Here is a 22,017-nt window from a genome sequence, read left to right as displayed (position 1 = left end):
AAAATATCAAATCATCAAAACGAACCTGGGTCGTGGGCTCAGCTGGCTTACATATTCTGGAAAGGTCATTAGTTTAAAGTTTCTGCTGCTGGGAACTGAGAAACAATGCCATCTCTCAGGAAACAAATCCTTCTTTTCAATGCTGCCCTGCCCTCCTGATGCTCCTACCACACTTCAGATTGTCTTAAGGGGGAAGAGAGCTGATCTCTTCTCCAAAGAACATGGCCATTGCACTGGGAAGAAGACAAGGGCCCACAAGGAAGATCATTCTGCTGCTTCCCACTGACAGACTAAGGGCTGTGAAAAGTGAACTCTGGCAATTTAAGCAGTACACCAGAGAGACAGCAAAAGCACATGTGCTCCTCCATATCCTCAGCTAAAGATCCTAAAGGAGAACTCCAGCAGGAAAGGTTGTATCTACCTAGCAGAGAAGCAGACTGAAAGTTTATTGTGTTCAGCTTGCTCAGCTTTCCCACAGTATTTTGTGTCAACATGAGTCAAGCTAAGAGCACAGGTTCTCATTGCTTGATCAGATGCATGCACTCAGATGTTTTTTCCTGCCTACTCTACACCAGGAAGTCAATATGAGGAAAGAAGTAGTACAGGAGACCTCCCATGGTGGTGCACCTTAAATTGAAGAAATGGTAGTCCATTATGTAAAAACTTACAGTCACATTTAGGAAAAGTGACAGCAGGTAAACTAATTTCCAAGTCCTGTCTAAACTTACTAATTCTATCTTTTTAGTTGCTTCTGTTTTTAAAATTAACAGGATTTTTTTTAGATTGAATTTCAGTTTGATGGTATCTGTTCCAACCAAAATTATGCACAAATATGGACTTTGTAAACCTCTGACCTGTATTTCTGATCTGAAAACCCAGGATTACCTCAGTAAGTGAAAATCACTGGAGAAAAAAAATAAGAAAACAACAAACCTCATAACTGATATTAAATGATAAAATAATGTCACAAACCAAAATAAGTTTTGCAAAATGTGTTCTCTATGGATCCAAATTTAATAGAGATTTTCTTTAGGGCCACGGAACTGATACTAAAGACACTTTGTTTGAGTGCAGGTTGAAAGCTGTGCTGCACAATAGCAGTGCTGGTGTCAGGTCTTGGGCAGCAGGGCTGTAAATCAGGACTCACTGCACCAAAGTCAATGGAGCTAAATGACCGTAAAAATGGTGTGAGAGAGAAATCAGGTTGTTACCCTCCAAGGAGAGCTTGCACTTGTCTCACAACCTGTGTTTGGTCAGGCTGTGTTTTATTCATCCAGAGCGCAAAATGAGAGCTTCAAACTAGGAAATAACTATTTGATTGTAGCTGAGCTATGCTTGATATAATTTCATGATACTAACCTTCTAGCATTGACTTCTCAGCCCATATCCAATAAGACTGCCTGAATTTGAGTGGAGGTGTCTGATTCTAACCTCAGTCAGCAACTTGCACCATCTTCTGACCACAGTCTAATGATATGAAAACCCAAAAGCAACTACAAGCTTCCTTTTTTGACCTGGAAGAGAAAGCTGACAAGGTTTCTCCAGAAACAAGAGAAATTACTTACCTCTCAAATCCTGGTAGTAAATTGATTCTGGTTCTTTTACTTGGAAAAAACTTTGTGTTTTATGTTACACTACTATAGAAAACAGGAAACTGAGGCCAGGAACCAGAACCTCAGAATATCTACCATCCCCTCTACCTTTTGAATACAGGCTTTACCTTCTACTTTATTACTCAGAAGATAATTTTCGCTTAAATTTTCAATGGGCTGAGGTGCATAATATTGACTGTTGGCTTCTGGAAGGGATTTCTCATTCAGGAGCACTGAGGCATTGCACTGTAAATTCAAAACATGGGTACAAAATTTAGGTTGTCTAAACTGCCCTGCAGAGGGCATAAAATCCTCTGGATTCAGGTAATGTGGCCCTATGAATCTGTGGGCCATAAGCATAATTCCTCGTTAACATGGACCTTTAAACTCCATGAGAGTGCCACCCCAATGCTTGCTAGCAGTCAGAGAGCACACAGCATTTCAAGAGTCCTTTTGAGGGGAGGAATAACAATGCTGAGGATGTGCAGAGTGAATGCTGAGCTCACCTCTGACCCCTCACCTCCAAAAAGGCATAGCAGAAGGAGGAGAGCTAAAGCAGGGTGCAACAAGGATTATCTGACATGCTTCTCTGCATGGAGAGTTTAGGTGGCAGAGGATTCCTTGGCTTGGAAAAAAAGATGACTGATGAGTAGTTGACATTATTAAAAATCAAGAAACTATACAGGAAAAATACATTCAGAATTTCCTGGAGCATAAAAGTTAGAAGATTTACTAGGAGAACTAGGACTTGCTAGATTAGGAAGGCTAAGATTTACGCTCTTTTGTTTTATACAGACACTCAGTGTTGTAAAGGCCAAAACTGAAAAAAAACCCAAACAAAATACAGTCAGATATACTCTAGAAACAAAGACCCATAAAGGGATACTGACCATGGAGTTATGGATTCCTTCATTCTTCCTTTCTTCACATGTATTTTGACGATGGGATCATCTCACTCTGCAGAGATTCCAAAGTTCATATAATTTGATTAATTTTTTTAAAATTACTTTAAAATTCCCCACAGTCCAAGTTATATATTAAGAGTTGTATGTACATATTCAATGGAAAAATTATTAAATACGTATTAAAAAACTGGCACATCCAGATCTGGATTTCATGTTCTTAAATGTTCAGAGGTATCTGGAACATGTTTAATGATTTGTGTTGTTAGCTATAGGCTGTGTAACAATTTAATACATATCAGGAAGTACGTGCAAAAATTGTTTAGCATGGAGCTCCTGATTTGTGATTTCCAGCTACATTGTAATTTTAAGGCATTTATTCATGCACTTTGGTTTTGTCTCCTGTCTGTGTAGTGGAAAATCATGATAAAAGAGCCATCAAAAATTTGAAGAAAAAAATCAAGGAAAATAGGCTTGGGGGGGGGGGGGAAGGGTGGTTATTAATTTTTTTTTTCTTCAATCAGCTATCCTAAAGAGCAAAGGTAAGCCCAGAGTTTTTGCAACTCCAGCCCATAAGCCTTGATCACTGTACAGAGGGGAGGGAGAAAGATGTTGGAGAGGAAAGGGAATAAGCCCTGGCCTGGGTCAAGCAGGCCATTTCAGGGGTTTCACTGAACCTGCACCGTGGCTGCCAGGCTACCCTTGCACCAAATGCCCTTCCCACCCTGTTTCAGTTTCTGCTTTATCCAGGTGTTAAGAAGTTCTCTGCTTTATCATAGGATAAATCTGGGTTTGGCAGACACAAAAAACAAACAAACAAAAAAAAGTGCATTTCATTTTCTCTGGGAAATGTAAGCAGCATCCACCCAGCCAGCACCACCAGCCAGGGTAACAGCAGAGAAAGCTCTGGCTGAAATCTGGATTTCACCTCCTGAGTGGCACATACAGATGAAAAAAGTAAAATAATTACTTTGAAAAGGTTCATCCATTTATCTTGCTGGCACAAAGACCTCCTTTACTTTATGGGATCTTAAGCATCTCGATTCCCCTTTTTGATTATGTAAAAAAAAAAAAAATGCTGCTATGTAAAAAAAAAAAAAACCCAAAAAAAAACCCAAAAAAAAAAGAAAAAAGGAAAAAAGCAAACTCTAAAAGCGTTCAGAGAGGGAGCAGTAGCTTTAGCCTTCTGTTTGTGCAATTCCAATAGGTGTATTTAAATGTAAATGCTACCCTTTCACCCTTGAGCCACCTATTCTTGCAGCCAGCAGAAAGAGAGCATTCATGGTATAATGTCTTTATGAGGACAGATCTTATACTTAATTTCTCATGTGAATCCAACTCTTTTATAACACATTTTTGCGAGATTAAAAGAACAATATTAGTCTAGTGGCTCAGCAGCCAGATCACTGCTCTGTCACATGGGAGACAAGGGTTCAAAGGGATAGCAGGCAACTGTGCTGGGAAGTGCTTGATGGAAACTGCAGCCACGGAAAGATTCAGTCCTCCACTCTCACAGAATTGTTTAACTCCACATTATCTCCTCCCCCGGGCCAGACAGAGCCTCTCTCCCTCCAGCTCCTTACTGGAAACCATCCAGCTGCTGCTCCCTTACACAGAGCTCTTGGAAGGGTTTGAGACCCCAGCTCTTTAAACCATTTTCATTAGCCTGCACTTGCACAGCAGGGAGGATTTTCGAGAAGGAGCTTTGTGAGGAGGCCTTTCCAGGCTGAGCTCCCTTGCTGCCCAGTTTCCCTCAGTGCCCATGAGCTGTCACTCCGTGTCCGAGCCTGTGGCTGTGCTGCACAGCCCATGGGCAGAGGAACCACTGGATAAGAGACAGCTCCAGCCCTGGTATGGCAGGGCAGAGGCTCACAGAACCCAGGGAGCCCCAAGTGCTCTGTATTAGGAGATTTATTTTCGAGTGGGGAAAAGCCTCAGTTCATTTTGGCTAAGCAAGTCGAAAAATGAATTATTTAAGCACTGGCCAAGAAAACTGTATCTTGCTTTATCCCTACTGGGTCAAAATAAGGCATAATTTTTTTTCCAAATAATCTTTTTGCCTCAGTCTGGAACATGGTTACATGTGACAGACATCAGACTTTGGCTTCATGACACCTCCATGCAAGAATAAATACATTTTGGAGCATGGCCCTAAGGCAGCTGCAAGACAGCTGTACTGTGCACCGGTGTATGTCCAGCCCTCCTGATTAGTAGAATTATTATTCTTTTTGTGATGCTTCTCAGAGGACACAGGGATAAGGGGTCTTTGTGCAGAGTGACATTCAAATGCCTAACAATATGATATTTTTCTCCTTGGACCTTACAGCCCAAGCACAAGCCATGTTATTTTCTCCTTCTTTAGCAGCTCTGTGACGCAAGACAGAGAGGTCTGTGTATGCCACAAGCTCCAGCACCAAAGTCAGGCACCCCACTTACTGCCCTCACTTCCCCTTCCCTTGATAGAGAGCATATGTTTCATTGTGGCACCAAGCACAGGAAAACTGAGGGGAAATAGCCTATTATTTTAGGAGGTGCAGGACCAAGCACCTGGAACAGTGAAATACTTGGAAATCACTTCTGTAAATGTTTTAGGCTGTAATATATTAAACAATTAAGAGGTGTTGGTATTTCTCTGCTCAAGGGCATTTAGACAGGGAAGTTCTCTTTAAAGGCACCAGAGCAGAATGTGTATGGTCATGCTCTTTAAAACAAAAACTACCTGTTCTTTTTCCTCCCTTTCAGCAAAATGTCCAAACTTCAGCTGACTTGTTCTTTCAGCAGAGGAAATTAAGCCAGATTATTTTATGCTGCTTTAGATTGTCAACTCCTCAAAAAAAGCCAAAAGGAAGGTGGAGTTGGGGGGGAGCAGAGGAAAAAAAAGTCCAAAGAATAGAATTAGTTACCTTAAAAGCTCCATTCAGGTAATTTAGAAAATTGTTTTGCTAATAACCTTAATGCACTGCTTGTGTACCCAGGACTGTCAGCACTACAGGTTACCACAGGTTAGTCAGTAAATTGCTGATACCAGCTGCAACCAACCCTTAAGAAATCCTGTATCTCTTACGTCTTTGCTTCTGTTTTCCTGACAACAATACGTGAGTCGCTATGCAACACCAAATTAGCACAAAAGAATAAGAACTTAATACTGATATTTCTCAGCCAAGAACACAGTCAAAATTAAGGGCAGTTAATGAATGCTTAGCTAATTCTTAGAAAGCTCTTCTTCATGCACTTTATAGCACAGTGAAATGCAAGTTCTTTTAGACAGGTACAGAGAGAGACATGCTTACACACACATACGTGCCCCACACATGGGTAGCCTACATACACATTTACACATTTAGATAAATTCCAAATAGACAAGCTCTAGGAAGCTTTGTAAGAGAAAGAAGAAAAAAATTACCTACTGGTCTCTATAACACCAACAAGTCTCTGGAAAAAACTTCAGAATTGCCTGTTCAAATATTTTCTAAGATTATGTTAGCAATCATATTCACCAAAACACTTTTCTGATCAAAAAAAAAAAAAAAAAAAAGGTTACTTGAGAGAACATAAAAATTGTTAACAGTGGAAAATGCCTGCTTCAAGTTTCTTGTGAGAAAACAAATACAGGAATTGGCAACTTCTGTGCAGTTTTAGCTCCGAAGAAATTATATCAGGCTTCTGCTTTAATCACTTATCTCAGGGCAGCCCATCAGATTAACAAGAAGGGAAAAAAAAAAAGTATTAAAACTTAGTGAGTTTCTGGAATCTTCTGGAACTGAAAGCTATACAGATGGTCTGCAACATATTTGTATAGAAGATGCTCAATTGTTGATGGGTTCCCAACGATTATAGTGGCATGGTAAGGAGGCAGATACTGGGCAGTGAGCACTGAGCAACTGTTGTCACTGAGCCTTCCCCTCTTGGCTGCATCCCCACTTGCCCAACGAGCAGTTTTGGTCTCCCAGAGCAGAGACAAAGGTTGCTTTGGAGAAGCTGGGAAGCCTAAGAACACCATGTAGATTTAGGACTGGATAGGAGGCATTGTGCCGAGGCCATGCCCATTACTCATCCGCTGGCAACGGGCTCTCTTCCTTTTGTCTGGAAAGACGGTAAACTTTCAATGCCATCTGAAAACAGAAGGCCTTTCACAGAGTGCAAGAACTCTGCCATCTCAATCATGTGAAAATATTGTAAACACTTTCCCAGCCCCCATTCAGCTGTCCAAAAAGCAGAGTTAGAAAACACCAAACAAAACAGGAAGGAAAGAAAAGGGTGTGCATTGCGCATTTCGGTTTAATTTATATTTTTTAACTCTGAATAGGAATTTTTCTTGGAATTTTCCTTTTGTTTTTTCTTAATGTTAGTGAACAGGGTTAAGTAGCTATTATGGAGAAAAGGCAGTTAAAAGCCTATTCTATGTTTTATTTAGAGGAGAAAAAAAGGGTCCAGTGCCTAGCAGTTTCTCTCCAGCAGAGCAGCTCTCATATTTCCTCACAGTCCCTGCAAGAATAGATTTCAAATGTGCTAGGGACTTGAATTTCTCTTTCAGTACTTAGGCTGACCCACCCCTGTGAACTTTTTCAGGGAGAGTTTTCTCCCCAAACATTTAAACATCACAAGTGTTGGATTACAACACATACAAAGTGGGAAGGGGTTCACATTCACAAAGAAGAATATGCTTAGAAAAATACCTGCATGTATGTACATATAAATGTTTGCATGTATATCAAACATGCAACATATGCAAAAGTATATGTGCCATTTACACAAAATTCTCATGCTACTGGTTTGCCTGATGACACCTTTTATGTACGCCTTGTGCTCCTGCTCCCTTAACTCTGTTGTTTTCACAGATATTTTCAGCACATCACTTAGTTATATGAAAGTGATGTAGTTCCTTGCTCAGAAAAAGTTGTGTTCATTCCCCTGAAGCCAAAGACTAAAATTTCGCAGTAACTTTGAACCATGGTAACACATTAGCACCACAATTCTTCATTATTTGAAGTATGAGGCTTTCATTTAGATTGGTCAATTTAACACCAGAGAGGGGCAAAGAAAAACAGCTCTGCTGGTGGGAAATACACTTTGTTCCTTTTTGTTAAGTTTAGTCCTGAGTCAATTCCAAACAGAGCACACGTAGGTGAGCCTGGATGCATTCCTGCTCCCTGAAATGCAAGCACACTGCTCCTGACCTAGAAAAGGGTCAGCTGTCATCCATGACTTCCAGAGGGATATGCCATTCCTACCTTATTTCTTGTGAGTATTCAACAAATAGTGCACACTGATGGAAATGAGTCCCCAACCGGACAGTGAGAAATGACAGCTGCAGGAGCACAGGGGAGGCTCTTTTACCTGATTTCCCTTCACTCTCTGCAAATGCAGACAGTTTGCATAAGTAAGAAAGAAGAGTCTTACTTAAATAGACTGATATGACACACCTTCCACACACACCATGAGAACACAGGCTTGTAGGTTAAAGAGTTAGGAAAAGGAGTTGCCAATAACTGAGGTAGGGGTTGATAAACTGCCCGACATTATAAATTCTCAGATGCATTCCTTGGGACTGCCTTGCACATGCTATCTCAATACTCCCCTCCTCTCCTCTGCATTTTATAAAAAGAAGCTGCAATAAATTAGAATTTATGAGACTCCAAATAAAAACCTTCACTAAAATTGAAAACAAGACATGGATGTAGAAGCATATGGAAGGTTTATGAGAGCAGAAGAAAAAAAAATTATCCCAAGGCAATAAAAAACCTGTCTGACTCTTTCTTGGTCTTCACAAACCCAAGAATTAGTAGAGACAGATGAAGAAATTTTGAACAATACAATACTGATACATCTTCCAGCAAAGAGACATTCTAGTTTTTATTTCTTCTTCTGATGCAAGGCAGCCTGGTAAGAACTACTCTCGGGCACATTTTCTGAATTTCTTTATAAAATACTTCAAAGTTATACATGGAAACGAGATACCTTTCTCCTTTGGTGTAAGGCTAACCAAGCAGAAGTGATTCCTGGCCTTTCATACAGTTTTCTTGGGAACTAAACACTGCACTCTCTGAATTCTTGCATGAGCATTTTAAGTATTTTATGGAATAAAGGCAGTTTTGTTTAATTTATATTTTCATCTTTGTTCCAAGCCTCAGAGTTATTAATTCTGGTCACTGTATATACAGTTTTACTCCTAATTCTTTTTTTTTTTTTTCCCACTACTTCTCCCATCCTCATTAGCCCTGCTTCCAGAATGATGTGGTATGGGATTTTGTTTAGCTAAATGATAGAGTGACTATTAAGAATTGTTTTGCTTTATTTTTAAATACAATACTCCACATTCCAGACATTTCTGCCAAACACTGAGGTTTGAAAATTAAAAATTGTCCAAGGAATGAAATTCAGGTCTGGTTCTAAATTGGCAAACACTCTAAGAATTTTTAGATTTTTCCTCTCCAAAATGACTGAAACCTGGGGGCTAAGTTATAGGGGTATGGTTTAACATCTTATGTTAGAAGTTAAAATCCTGTAGCACATTTTGTTATTTGAAAATAAATGCAGGTTGTACTCAGTGACAAAATAAAAAAAAACTTTATATTTTTATGTATACAGGATACAAATGACACTGGCCCATAACAAACAACATTATATTGGCTTAGAAGTATACTAATTTTACACTCCTGCTAAACTGATCAGTTGTGAAATGGTTAAAAGTTGTAGCCATTAAATTATCTTTGTTTCTGATATCCAGTTGCAAATTAATTCAAAGTGTGTTCAAGTGTGTGCAATGGATGGCAAGGATTGCTTATCATGCCACATCCATCAGCTGCCAAAGGCAAATAAATTTTGGAAAGAAGGTGAGAAAATGTCGAGGACATCCCATATCCGAGTGGGAGGTGTTTTTAAACAATAGACAAGCTCGTGGTCTGGGCAGGTGGTGTTTGTGCACAGAAACTGTAGAAGCTGCCCAGGGCTCTGTGCTCATAAGATTCACTTTGTCTTGGAAACAGGAATATAGCTAAACATCATAGAAACAAATACCTGAGGGTACCTGGGGTTTTACACCTTACTTTGGATACAATCTCACTGAAATTCAGGAATCCTCTCCTCAGTCTGTGACTTAAGCAAACACCAATGAAATACCATTCTCTCAACAGAAAACAAAAATTATTGTGACACACAATTCATTAAGAGCCCTTGTTTGCATGTTACCTTACAGAAGCTGAGAAGAATTATGGTTCTTGGGTCTTCTACATTACAGAGGTGATGAGAGAGGACAGAGATTCAGAACTTGAATAGGATTGTGATGAATTATATCCCACTAACTCATTCAAGACGTTATCCTCTGGTATCTGCAGAGATGGCAGAGTACCACAATTGTCAGACATTGAACAAGATATCCATAATTATTCAAAGATGGGCCTATAAACTCAGCTACTGAATAAAAACAAACTATACACTTTTCTTTATGCAACAGAGGATGAATTAATGAACTTACACAATTCTACAAGAATTGATGCTAGGAATCAGAGCATAATGACAAAAAGTTTGTTTTCTCTTCATTTATTACAGTAGCTGTAGCAAATTTTTACCTTTTTTTTCTTTTCAGGAAACCGTTCCTAATGATTATTCTTTCATTCTAATTATTCAGACACATAAAATACTCACACCTAAACACTGCAAAAATTAAGAGCACTACAGGGAAAATCGAGCCATCCTGGGGGTCTACTAAAATCCTAAGCACAGGCAGGATGAAGGATGGTGCCTGGCTGGAGCTCACACCTTCCAGCAGTGGTGCTTGGTGGCCATGAGTCCCTCCCTGAGGCACACAGGAGGAGTCTCCCAAAAGGAGGGTGGCTCAAGTTCATCACTGTGGACCAATTCCAGTTTCCCAAGGCAGATCTTGCCTCTGTTCCCTCCACACAGCTCACGTGTCCTGCTGCCCCAAACATCTCTATTTCCCCCACTCTCTACAAGAGCTGTAAGACAAGTCTAAACACAGCTGTCAGGTTCTAAAATCAGCATCAAAGCTCAGTAAAAGCAAGAGGGAAAAACAATAGTGCCTCAGATCTCAAAGGGTTATACACTGAAAGTAATACCCCCTTGAGTTGTGTATGTGGCAAGCATTACCTAACATCCTCAGTCAGAGCCCCACTGTTTATGAGGTGATGAGAAAAGAATACAGCTCCCTCTTGTCAGTAGGACATCTCCACTGCCCTGCAGGAAATTTTCTTGCTATATTTCAGATGTATTGAGTCTTCTAGACATAAGGAAAGCAAAACATGCACTGTGCACTCCGGAGCCATCACCTCCCTTGGTCAGTTCATAGGTTTGTCAAGGTCACAGCAAACACTCTTTTAGTCATCATAAGTCTCACCTTTAGGCTCCTGTTTTACCTGTTTCACTCCTCCCCAGGAACCCAAAAGGATTAAAACAGGTTTAACAAACCAGAAATAGAAATATTTATGTTTGGAAACATTGGTATTTCTAAACATTTCTCATTTCTTCCCTTTCCCACTGATACTGATTCCCAGTCTTTGAGCTATGTCAAGTGGCTTAAAAGTTACTTCTCAGAGAAAAAAAAGTTTGTCTGCTAAATTACCCCACACAAATAATTAAGGCTTTCTGTTGCACTACAGGTATTGCAACTATCACTGTGTATGCTATATATAAAATATATTTATGTATTTGTGTGTTACATATTCATTTTGTCCTATAAAAGCCAGCTTTCTTTTGTTGTTGTTTTATAGACATCCATTTTTATGCATCCATTCCTTTAAACTTCAGTAAAGATGCAGTAAGTCAGTTTTTATTGTCAAAATCCATTTCTGCTCTCAGCTGAGCAGGGAGAGAAGCTTAGGGCTGACATCAGAGACACCCAGTGCCTCCTTTTCAGGAATCTGAGGTGAGCATGGTCCTGTCCACAGACTCCCCAGTGCTTTTCTGGGAAGGACCCTGAGTCACTGTGTTGGCCCAGAGGCAAAAGTTCAGGAAATAAGTATATTGAATGCACATGAGGTTTTGAAACACCCAAATGAACAGGTGAGTTTCACAACTTCTGTCCCTAAAGGGTCTCTAAGTGGGCAAATCGACTCAACACTTGCCTGTGCAGAGGGATGCAGCCATGGGAAAAGTGAGACATTTTAGGGTCCAGGCAGAAAGAATGTTAGGATTTTAGCTGGTCTTCAATAAAACAAAAGTGGAGGAATGAGGGGAAAGGGATCACTTTTCTCTTGGTACAAAATAGCTACTGTATGGTGTCACATTTCAAAGTCTACCCTAAATGAAAAGCCCAGGCCATCAGCCAAATAAATATGTGATTATTGTACTACAGAAATACATACACTCTCACCAAAATTATTCTTTCCATTCATTCCATTTCCAGTTTCTTCACCAGAGATGGATTGTGAAACTATGAGCTCCATGGGACTATTTCCCCATCTGTGACATCACATCACAAAGCACCTTATCTCTGCAAAATGCCTGGAGGTCTGCAGGGGGGAAAAGAAAACACACACCACCCTTGCCTGCTCCTCCCAGTGCTTGGGCAGGCTTCTAGCTCTCAGCCTGGTTTTTTCTGTTATGCCCAGTTGGAGCCCAAGGAAATTCCAATGCACTCCTCTTCCTGAGGCTCCCATTTATTTAAACAGGTGGGGACCAGGACCTCTGTGGTTCCCAAAGTGCTGCTGCAGCTGAACCAGCAGCTATAGGTACCAATTAAGAATGTGCAATGGGACCTGAGAAACACAGCAGCCCTTTCTAGAGCTTAAGTGCTGGCAAAGTCAAAACCATTGCTCAGATACTCTATAAAACCATTAGCTGGCATTGTTTCATAAACTCAACAACAATCTTTGCTTTAAGGAGTCCCACCATTCTATTATCTGTCATTAATTTTCCATATGTTCCCCTCAGCCCTGCTCTTAGGCTGGGTTCAGTTTACAGGGCTGGATCAGATTTCTTTACAAGCCAGGACATTTGCTGGCTTGCTTACTAGCTTGAGGCCAGTTATGTTTGAGTGAGGCCCAAGCAAAACAAGTGAGATTTGGTGACTCTCCAGTGAGTAGGCACCAAACCTACATGCTGTTTTTTAAAAGTTTTACATTTTTAAAGTATATTTCAGAATTTTTTTTTATTATTTTTTGGTTTAATTAGGGTTTTTTAACAGCTTCCAGTTGATACTTGCTCAAAAGTTGCAGCATCATTCTTCTTATAATGAACCAGAATTTTATGTTCTGTTTTCTTTGCACTAAAGTTTCTCAGTTATCTACACTGTCAATCACAGATGGGCAGAGGTATCTGTACATTTGGAAAGGAGTAGCTGATGAGAAGATGAATAAACTTTTTGTTTCTAGTCTTTCTACAAAATAATGAAATCTAGTGTCTGCAACTCTTTCAGTCAGAAACTTTCAGAGTTCATGTGAAACCCTCTAATTCAAATCTGAATTCTAGAAACATTCCTTATGTTGTCACTATGTAACTCGATAAAAAATAATTAAAAATGAAATGTCCTTCCATCCAAACCTTAAAAATAAATTAAAGTGTACCCATATAATCACTGATACACTAACTATATTCTGAATTATTTAATTCCTTTTTTCTCCCTTCTTCTAGATTTATTATTCTCAGCACATCTGAAATGTATTTTAAATGCCTTGGGACAAGGACTATTGTAAACTGCCAAGAATACTTGGGGGCCCTATGGAAGTGCTGAAGTGGAATTCCATAAGTAATTTGACACTGAAGGACCTCCAGACCTTGGAAAATCCCCAGTTTTATATTCCCCACTGCATAGGCACAGAAACTTACAGTAGCAGAACCAGAGCACAGTCCAAATGTGAGACAAAATGAAAATGCCAGCATATGTGCTGTGTTTCAGGTTGAGTCAAACACAGGGTGTCATGCTAGTAAGCAGCAGTTTGAAAGTACCCTGAATGAAGAAGGGTTCTCTCAAAAGTATATTTCTTGTCTGTCCCTAGCTGGTACAAAACATTCCCCATGGTTTTGCTGCATAAATTCCAGCATAGTGTTATAGATGTAGTAACAGATGTTATATGAATGCTGAACATAAATGTCACAATGCCCATATTGCTATTTTTAGCAGCACTTATCAAGGTAAGCAAGCGCAGACCCTGTAAAGCTAAGCATTTACAAAAATACAGATAAATATTTTGTTCTGGACACAAGCATCACTGGAAACCACAGCTCCTGAATTCCAGGAGTGGGCTTGTATGCTGGGATCCAGAAGTTTGGGAAGCAGATAATAGAGACATCCCAAACAGGAGACTGAGCAGGAGCTGCTCAGGTGAGCCATTAGGAAATGCAGAAGGTATTAGACTGAGCTCAAGCCCCTCTGGAATTTGGCCACCTATCTCAATACAGGGATTACCATCCTCCTCCACTGCTATGCAGACCTCCTCCACCAAAACAGTGAAGTGGGTGGTGCTGCTGCCAGACTTGCTTTCAGCAATCAAGTTACAACCAGAGCACTCCCTCAGACTACAGGAGAGCTGGGCTCACTTCCCTCTGGGCATCTGAATCTGTATTTTCCCCACCTGTGCAGAAAATTATCATAGGTTATCCTGCTCTAGAGAGTTCCTCCTTTTCCTTCTCTTTTGGCATGCTTAGGAAATGAACCCAACCAAAACTGAACACTACATCAAACCTTTTTTTTCTCCTTCACATTTAATATTCTTAGAGAGGCATTTTTTAACTATCTGACATTATTTAGAATATAACAGCAAATACTTCTTTAAATACTAATGTCCTAAATTGCATGTGTTTCCTCATAAAGCAAATTAGGGTTTGATGAAGGAAAGGTCAAATAAATAATACAACACAGAGTTGAGAGAGTAACTACCACAGTCAGCCCTCTCAGGGGCTGGAAGTGTTCTGCACAGCCCAGCAGCTTGTCCCACTACACCACCAAGACATCTCTCTTTCTTACATTTGCTTTATGACTTTTACATGTAAAAATGTATACACATGTGCTACATGGGCAAGGGAAGGAGACTGGAAGAAAAGAGCCTCAGTGGTGAAATGAAACAGATCATGTAGGAAAAGGTAAGTTTGCAACTCATTGGCAAAAGTGCAGTTGTTTGGTTATTATGCCATGTAATATGTTGGACAGAGAGAATAAAGGGGGGAGAGAAGAGTTCAGATATTGGAAATCCCTGCAGATATCAGAACTACTGTGGAACCATCAAATCACACCATCAACCACTAAATGTGGAGCTGAATCAGAAAAGAGAAAATTAGAGGGGTTAGCTGGGAAAGAACAGTCACAGAAGCCAAGAAAGTGCAAGAATTCAGGGAGCTGGTACAGTGAACAGAGAGCAAGTGATAGGTAAAGAAAGATGAGGTTGCAGAATAGACCCATGACTGGATCAGGAAAATCCCAGTGGAGGATTAACTACACACTAGGGGTTTCTGTGCTTAGGTACAAAAAGCTTTACAAGCCAGATTTTTGGCAGAACTTCATGAGTCCCACACTGGAATAATTAAAATAAAAGCTGTTCACTGAAGTTATTTTTGGTGGGCATGTTTGGATCAGAGAGTGGAGTTGTTGAGCACAGTATAATACATGCCAAAAGCCCTATTATGTGCCTGCCACTGAACCCTGCCATACTTGGAAATGTGTTCAAAAACTGTGGTAGAGAGTCCTTCACACTTGAAGGACAAACCAGTGCTACACATTCACTCGGAGGGCACAGCACAGGTCCCAGGACATTTCTGCTGGAGGTGGGGGCCCTCTCAGGGCTCAGGCTGAGCAGGGAGACATTAGCTCTGCAGCAGGCCTTGCAGAGGCCAAGGGAGTAGTCTAAATGGGCTATTGCTACTCAAAATCTATGTATATAAATATATTCTAGAGTGACAGGGGCATAGGAGTCAATGAAAGGTTACATATGCCATGTGTTGTTATACCATGTGGTGACCCTTCTAGGTGATGAAATGGGGTGTTCATGCCAAACATCTTTTCACAGCTGAAACAGGCTGGCAAACCAGATGGTAAAGCATTAAGACTCATTAGAAAAATAGCACTCCATTCAGGTAGAACACTTGTGGTTTTTCACGGTGGAGTTCCTCAAAGGACCCTCCATAGAAGCTGGGCACTCTTCTGAGTGTTCCTTCTCCATAGGCTTTTTTCCTTGAAAAACCACATAGTACTAAAGTTCCTGTAACTGGAGACCAACAGGATACAAAACAACTCCTGAGAAAACAGCCATGAACCAGACATATCAGAAGCATTCACAGAAGGAACCCTTGGATTAAGGACTGGCCCAGAACCTAACCGTTGTTTGTATGGAAAACTTAGAGACTTTTAGGCAAATTCAAATTTCTGTAAACCCACACACCAGGTATAGGCTTGAAGTGGTTAAAGCAACCTGAAACATTGCAACAGCCACCATAAATCTAGCACAACCTCCTGAGAACACAAAAACAGGGCACATACCCAATTTCCTAGTGGAACCATACCCACAGTACAGTACAGCTTCTCCCCTGCAGTTGATCCATGCCAACATGTTTTGCCTCAAGAATGTCTCCTTCCTCCAGCACCCAGTTCCTCATGACTCACAAGGGCAAAGTGCCTTCTTTTTTGTGAAGGTTTCTTTTCCTCAAGAGTGGACACTGGACAATGCAGGCTGATGTTACTTGCTTTATGCCAATACAGCCTCCAGACAGGCATTTACTGAAAGAGAAAAAAGAAATAATCTGAGAAGGTTCTTTAAAAAGAAAGAGAAGAGTTACACATATCTGTTTAGTAGGGGGTTTGGGTATAGTAGTGGTTACAATTTACCAAATTCTTATTTAGGCAATTTAGAGTCTCCTAGCATTTAACTCAGCCATGAATGTGTTAACTAGAATGTGTGAGGCCTGAATTCTTGTGAACTGTTGTATTTCTGTCATCTGAAAGCTAAACACTGCATTAAGTCCAAATGGTGGCTTCATCCTCAAAATGACAGCAGAAAGAAAAATATTTGCACTTTTCCCCCTCTAAGGAGAGGACTGGAAGGGAGAGGTTCTCTCAAGACACTCCTTTATTCTCTTGACAGCAAGAGCTGTGCTGCTCAGACTGCCTCCAGTCACATGTTACTAATACACCAGCTTCTCCTGTCTGGAGCCCACGCTGCAAATATTCTTTTTCCCAGAAATTGCAATGTTCATTGGCTTTATTTTGTGAACACCAGACTCCCTCTGCTCCATACCCCAGAAAAATCTCAGGTTACTGCTGTTCAAAGTTCAGAAGCTCAGAAGCTATACAGCAAAGTTGTCAAAGCTGGGATTTGTCTGGAGTTTGCAAACCAGAGCCAAAGTCTCCCTCCAGCTGCACCATATAGCTCTGATACACCCTCCGTTGTCATGGAGGTTATTTTGCAGATGAGGAAAAACAATCATCTCAATAACCTCCACTGATCTTTCTTTCTGTCCAACAACTGAATCTGAGACTTCTGGGGCCAATTACGTCTTCCTGAAAATGCAGACTGGCTTCAGACAAACCGTTTTCTCTGACACCATTTCTCACTATTTTTAAAAAGTAGAAAAACATCTATACAAACAAACTCATTTCTCTCCTTCAAACCTTACCTTGAAATACTCATTTTCTGCAACACCCACTTGAAATCTGCACTGCTGTTTTAGGCTGTGCTGATCCATAGTGCCCTGTTGGTATTCCTGCCTCTAGTCTGCATCCATCTCCTGACTCCTGTTGCATGTTCAGACTATGAAATCTTTAGCACAGGGATTTTTACCTTTACCTTTTTTCCTTTTTTTTTCTCAGTTTGGACAGGAACTAGCACCAACTTAAGCACTAATCTGATATAAAGGACCAACAGGGAAGACAGTTTTGCTTTGTTTATGAATGGCTGGTCTCTTCATGACATGTTGAAGTTCCCTGTGTGCAGACAGGAAGAATATTATTTGTGAAATAGGCATTAAACAATCATCTGAATTTTAATCTCCAATGTTCAAAATAAGAAATTACTGTGAATCTATTGATCTCTTGCTAAAATTTGGGACACCTTAAGAATAATCTTCTTTAAATGCTTTTGACATAGGGTAAGTCATAAGTACTACTTCCAAACAGATTTTTCAATTTCTCTCTTTTCAGCCTGGAAAGAAATAATGTTTTTTGAAAGATTCAGGGGCCAGATTCTGCTCTCCTTGGCAGGTCTGTAAACCCTTAGCAAGTCCACTGACCAAAGCTGAGCCCCAGGAGGAGAGAACAGAGTTTAACACTTCTGTTGGTCCCATGCTTTGCTATACTCTCAGCTCTCTCCACAACTTCTTTAAAACACAGCCCCAGAATACCTGGCAGTGTCTGCTGTCCTGAGCACTGTGGCAGGTGCTTCCATCAGCTCCTGCTCACTTCCAAGGGGCTGCCAGCAGGAATGGCACAGCAGCTCCAACACTGGGCCTGTCTGATTTCGCAAAGCTGCCAGAGACAAACTCCCTGCTGCCTTACTTTTTTTCATGGAGCAGGAATATGAGTTACTGTGGTAAAACTCTCCACTGAGTGGGAGACTCCCAAGCTGGGTCGTAATAGGTTTTGATTTCTTGCTAGCAGGGCCTGGTGCAGTTGACACAGACTGGCTGATGGGCTCCCACATTGAAACCAGCCAGCCAGTTTGCACAAGTCTCTCCTTCCAAAATATGTGTAATTTATTTGAGCTGATAGAGAGGATAAGAATCAACTGTCTGTTTCCCAGTTAATAAAAAACATACAATGAGAGCAGGACTCTGCCAGCATATCTTGTTTACCCAAAAATGTTTGGCATTAAATGTGAAATCGGAAATGAACTCATTATCTGATTATTTTCATTTTGAAGAATTAACTGCTTTGGGGGAAAGGCTTGTCTTAAACAGTCCTCTCATATGGATGACTAATTGCAAATACATATCTCTGAAGAGCACAGCAAATGCTCGTGACTCCCAGGGCAGGACACAGCACTATCAATTTGGCCAAGAGCATTAGGAGTATCCTCTCACGTGGCTTATTTCAAAACAGAAGGAAATACATTTAAGCCAGCAGCATCATGCCCAAGCAGGTGAGAAGAGTTTCAAAAGAGTCCATGCTCTGGAATTCTTATCCAGGAAATACAGATAAGAAGTGCTTAACAATTACTTGTAGTGGATTTGCCCTTTCCCTGCCAAAAATGAAATTATGTAGCAGTATGGATAGTTATAATTTCTGAGAGGTAAAATTATGTTGAAAACCAGTTATCTCAGTAATACTAATGAACACACCTCAGTAAGAATGAAAAAAAAAAAAAGAAAAATGAAATCAAATACTCATTCAGGGCTAATAATACTTTGGGAAAACTTCCCATTCTAGGACAAAACCTAGGTCACTGTGGATTAAGAGAGAACTGAGGTCAGGGCAGTGCACTGATCTACATCCCCTTGTTTGTCTCCTGCTGTTTCTTTGATTCATTCTCATTTGTTTGATCTCAGCATTCAGTGTTTTCTGGTTAGCCCTCTCTGTAGCTAGTTCAACAGCTGCTGCTCCTTCTAGGGCTGCTGAGTGCCTCCTCTGTACTCAAAATCTGTACTTTCTTTTCTTACTGAGGACTGGAGTGAGTTTTAGAAAGGGTACTGTGGACCCTTCCACTGTGTGTCAGCACAGTGCAAGTCAAACAAGCATGTGTTCCCCATTGAACATTTGGCTCTTCTTATCCCAGCTGAAATATTCCCATCCCATCCTCACATGCCCTGTGAACCTATCTGAAATAACAGCATGTGAGCATCTTAAACTTCCCATTCTTCTTAGCTACATCTGATTTTTTTTTGTTTGTTTGTTTTTTGTTTGTTTGGTTTTTTTGCTAGCCCAACAATCCAGAGGCAAAACTAGAGGAAAGCAGCAAAAGTCCCAAGATGATTCTGGGCTGCCCAGCAAACCAAGCTAACACAATCCTTCACAGGCTTCATGCAGCCCATGGACCAGCCAGTACAGAAAGCAGGTATCCCACAATTGGAATAGTGGAATCACAATTGGATAGTGGAATCACTACACACTTGTTTCAGTTAGGAGTGAGAAGTTACCCTGTCTGGTCCACCAAAATGTTACAAGTGCCATCTGAGATTCTTTCTTAGTTTAAATTCTTCATCAGTTGAAGTGAAAAGGGAGAAACCAACTCTCCAGAGCACACCTTTAAACTTCATAAGGAATTTTAAAGGCCAGATCCCACCAACTGCAATATTCACTCTGCAATCACTTGACACAGGAAAATGCACAAATACCGGTAGAATTCTAGAGGAGAAACACTGCATCATTGCAGATATAGACTATAAAGCAACATTATGGTAAAGAAATGAGCTCTAGACACATTACATTCCCACCAGCAGACACACACTCACAGCCTAATGCTGATATGACAATTTTCATGTACTCTTGCTCCTTTTTCACGTAGCAGTGCACACTCCAGTGCCTGCCTCCTTCTCTCCAGCTGGTCTAAGGCAGTAAAGGGTCACCAGTACTGTTATCTTTCAGTTCCTGGAGGCTCCCTGCTCTGGCAAAATGCCACACTTCCTGAGCAGCTCTGTCTTGCCCTAGAAGCTGAAGAAATATTCCCTAGTTGAACTGTTAAACTTTCATTTCCTATCTGATTTTGTATCAGCATGAGCAGCACTTTAAAGTCTATTTTGGTGTTTGCTCTTTTTTTCTTTAAATCTCTGATGGATCCTACTTTGGATTGAAAGCTAGCAATGAACATGAACTTGATGAATTCGTTGGTATAGCAAATGCAGACTTTTTAAAACAAAGATTTTGAGATTCTCCTTCCATTAAACTGTAGAAGGTAATTAACAGTGAAGTGTAAACAGTTAGCAAACGTGAAAGCAACAGAAAAGACTTTGACTCTCCCTTATTCCAAATGAAATGGAAAAGAGGAGGAGTAATAACTATCTTAAAGGAATTTGTCACTTTGTGTTGTTTGCACTTATCTTTCACATCTTGTTCTTTCACAGCCCATTAGATGCTGGAGGAGTAGCTGCCTTCTTCAACTTCCTGCAGTAATTCAGACCAAACCATGTCACCCAGAGCTGTATTTTTATCTCCTTAAATACTGAACTTTTCACTGGTTGGGGAGGTTTTTAAATTGTTCTCAGTATGACTTCTAAAACAATTTCTAAAAGGTTTAAAGTAATTTCTGCTCCCCACCTTACCAGAAAACTGGTCCTGGTTTCCTTTGCTCTTGATGTTGCTGTTACTGACACCTTTCAGCACCTCTAATAGTCTGAGGGCTTATTCATTAAAGAAATGCAATCAGAATATAATGACAATCACCTCATCTACATCACCACTACCGGTTAAAAAAACCAGCCTGTTGATCAATATTCATACACAGAGAAGAGCTAATATACCCTAAAATTTTCCTGGACACAATGCCACCTGGAGTGTTTTCCAAGAGTTTTTTGAATTTTCAATTGTTTCTCTCAAATTCATTTGCTCTAATCCAATTTTGTATTGAGACTGCTGCATTGAGGGGTCCTGCTCCCTTCACCCCTGGAGAAGCTGCAGCTGGAGAGCCAGAGTGGCTCTGGTCAGGCTGATCTGAGCCCTTGGAAACTTCAATCCTCAGCTGATCTACTCCTAACACACTGTCCTGTGTCACGTAGGCACATGCAGTGTGAGACCATTTCCTTCCCCTGCCCCAGGCTGGAGTTGAAAGGGTGGGGATGTAAACAGCAGGTGGGAAGGGGCTGTGGTCTCCCTGAGGAGTAACTGCTTGATTGGTCCTGCAGCAGCTGCCACAAAGACACCCAGACACACAGCCAGCCATGGGGAACTGGGGACTCACTCACTGATGGGTTTGGCTAGAATGAAAAAACTTACTTTGAAATGTTGAAAGACTCAAAACTGTCTGTCTACAGTAGCTGTATATTTTCATCTGTAAGTTTTGTGCATCTCTGTAGGGGCTTTGGCTTGTCCTAAGTGGTAATGCCAACAATATATTCTGTTTCCTACAAGCTGGAGTCATTGAGAAAAGTTACCTTCCTGTGCCACTTCATTGTTAAAAGTTCTGAATCACAATGATCCTCTGTGAAAGCAGTTTCCCTCTCATCAAAAAGCTGGGTCATCAGAAATACAGACACCTGTATAGCAAAACAAAAAAAAAAAAAAATCCATTGAGGGCAGTAGGAATCCAACTTTTGACATGAGAGAGCTTTGCCTTAGGTGCTTAGGGCTGCATCTCAACCTCCTTTTCACAGTGTTTTCCCTTCTTTTACAGGTCACAAGAGGCATAGTGCACACACATGTCCATGTGGAAGCCTGGTCATCACAACTGGAACTAATTTGCATCACAGCCTCAATAACAGAGCAGATCAGTAAGTTGCACATCTACTTTCTTGTCTGTCTCTGAGGAGTCATGAAGAGGAGGGATAGGAGTTGTCTCTATTTGCTGCCCCACAGTGTTGTTTTTCATGAAGCTTTGTTCTCAAATATTTGATTTTGCTTTCCTGATAAAAATATGGTCAAAGGAATTGTCTGTTAGCACCTGGCATAGTCAGTGGACAGATTCTAAATATCCTGTAGTGGTTTTGTTTGTCAA

General features: G+C 40.7%; 1 long non-coding RNA gene across 1 annotated transcript in view; it reads right to left on the bottom strand.

Moving 5' to 3' along the window:
- LOC306798498 overlaps positions 1-22,017 on the bottom strand; it is an 84,245-nt gene that overhangs the window by 8,844 nt on the left and 53,384 nt on the right. Inside the window, exons 3-4 of the long non-coding RNA XR_013773365.1 lie at positions 21,458-21,559; positions 2,483-2,549 (exon numbers count right to left, since the gene is read on the bottom strand). This is a non-coding gene — a long non-coding RNA (uncharacterized lncRNA). The remainder of the gene's footprint in view (positions 1-2,482; positions 2,550-21,457; positions 21,560-22,017) is intronic.

Source organism: Erithacus rubecula (assembly GCF_903797595.1).
Source record: "Erithacus rubecula genome assembly, chromosome: 2".
Taxonomy (NCBI): domain Eukaryota; kingdom Metazoa; phylum Chordata; class Aves; order Passeriformes; family Muscicapidae; genus Erithacus; species Erithacus rubecula.
This window is presented reverse-complemented; position numbering and strand designations above follow the sequence as displayed.